The sequence below is a fragment of the Apis dorsata genome, unplaced genomic scaffold (assembly GCF_000469605.1).
Source record: "Apis dorsata unplaced genomic scaffold, Apis dorsata 1.3 scaffold_87, whole genome shotgun sequence".
Taxonomy (NCBI): Eukaryota; Metazoa; Arthropoda; class Insecta; order Hymenoptera; family Apidae; genus Apis; species Apis dorsata.
Window position 1 is genome coordinate 384,272 of NW_006263385.1, and position 2,508 is coordinate 386,779.

General features: G+C 26.7%; 1 protein-coding gene across 1 annotated transcript in view; it reads right to left on the reverse strand.

Annotated features, from left to right (window-relative positions):
- Positions 1-2,508, reverse strand: part of LOC102670609 (sodium/potassium-transporting ATPase subunit alpha) — a 123,004-nt gene that overhangs the window by 71,921 nt on the left and 48,575 nt on the right. The window lies entirely within an intron of this gene.

Consider the following 2,508-nt stretch of genomic DNA (forward strand, 5'->3'; position numbering starts at 1 on the left):
TTATATATTTAAGAAAGATCGTTTTGGAATACGAATTTTTGAATTTCTATAGAGACGCGAATCCATTTTCGCGAACGCGATACGAGTTGATCCGAATCGAGCCGAATCGACCCGATTCGAGCCGATTCGATTCGATCGGAGCCGAATCGACCCGATTTAACCCGATTCGATCTTTTTTCATTCCGACTACCACTAAACAATCGGATATATATTTCTGATTGAATTAAATTTTTTCTACAAATGACAATATTCAAATATCGTAATAATAATTTTGATAAATTCCATATGAATATGAACTAAATGTGAATTAAATTTACAAAGATTATTATACAGCAATAATTTCGTCAATATGTAATTGTAGCAGGAGACTGGATCGAATAATTGATACGTTAACATAACCTCGTCGATGCAAACGCAATTTTAAAGTACGATCACGATGGGATGATGCGAAAAACAAACTTGGAAATAATATCATTTATTCATTTATCCATTTAATCCATTTATCCTTTGGATTTTCGACAAAATTTTAAATAAAAAATATAAATTACTTTATTAAACTTTTACACGATTATTACTATTTCTATATAATTCATCATTTATAGAATAATGAATAAACTAATAGTAATAAAAAAAAAAAAATCAAATAGAAGATATAGATCCTCGTATATTAAATTTCGAGTCAAAAAAATATTAGGGTAAATTAAAGAATAAAGAAACACGTTATATATCGTGCAGATACATTAAAGTAACAAGATTTGTAATAGAAATATTCTATGATTGTTAATGACGAAGCATAGGTGAAATTATCACATTTATCATTTGAAGAAAATGTTTACGTAAATGTTTACGTTGAACGTAAATGATGGTCGTAAAATTCGAGGCTAGTAATTTTTCATCAAGAAGTTGAATCGTAAGGAATGCCGGAAAATACCAATAACGATACGAATATTTAAACAGATATTACCGAAACTAATCTACGGTGAACGGAATGAGAAATGGCATTTCAAATGTGGGAACGTGCCATTATTCATCTCCACGCCCAGATAGGAAAAGCAAAGAAAATGAACAGGAATAGGTTTCACGCGAGTTAAACGATATGACAAATGGAGATTAGATATCTCCATTACATTGATCGAATAATAAATCTGATTTATTTTTATTATTAATACGTGTTTATAACGCTTCAGAAAACAACAGGTGGATTTTAACAATGAAATAATGATCGCGACGATAATCGTAAAAACGAAGGTATTATAAAAGCTTTAATAAATGAAAGTAAAAATAAATAAATAAATAAATAAACAATCATTTTGGATGAAAAATTGGTGGATAGAAGATATTTGATGTATATATATAAAAAAAAAAAAAAAAAATCACAAATAACGTTGAGCTTCTAATAGAATAATCTGTTTTTAAATATCCATAAATTTTAATATTTTTAAATATTAAACTCAAACAATTGTTGTATTGTTTTGTTGAAGATTACATGAAAATAAATTTTATTTCTCATTTTCACCGAGTTACTTTTAAACAGAAATAATTTTTTTTATTTCAGTAAATTAAAACTTGACAATTATTTAATGAAGACAAAAACATGGACAAACTTTAATGTGATTTATAAACAATAATGCTGAATTATTTTTGATATAAAATATCTCAAGAATAATACATCATTTACACGAAATATATATGCAATGTGCAAATAACAAATAAAAAAAATTGTCCAAATCACTTGTGACACATTATGACATTTCACATTTGTATCTATCTATAATTTTTCCAAAAAGATTTCCGATCTTTCTTCCAACTAATTGCACACAACGATGTTCACGACTTTCCACGACACAGCGTTTAGTTAAATTATAATTACGCAGCAATGGAAACTCACGGGAATCGAATAATTAATTATGAACTTTGTTTAAACATTAACCAGGTCAAACGATTCTATACGGTTATAATCACGTTCCAGAAGAAAGAAACTTTTTATCGATCTAATTAATCCTTTCTCTGCAATCAAATTCCCCATTCCCATAGTTGGAGGAAAAATAGAATTAACTTTTTAATTTGTCATTCGCAATAATGATAAATAACGTTTCTTATTTTATAATTTTAAAATTTCATTTAAAGGGACTTTTATTGAAGTTTGCAAGTTCTTTTGTGAAAAAATTAATAAATATAAATTATTCAACAATATTTAAAAATATTATTTTCTACAATCATTCAACGTTTATTCGAAATAATAATGCGAATCAGAGTGATAATAAAGTGAACGAGACATTTTGTATTTTTATTTTTCTTATTTAACAAATTCAAGAAGGAGAAAGTTGATTGGAGAATGAACTGAAGAGGAGATCGATTGATTCCAAATATATCTTCTTGTCGAACAAACTTTATCGAAACGATATTTTTTATTAAAGAAATTTTACGCGCCACAACATTACACGTTGAATCGTTGTAAAATTAAATAATTGCAAATTTCAAAAAAATTAAAAAAAAAAAAAAAAAGTC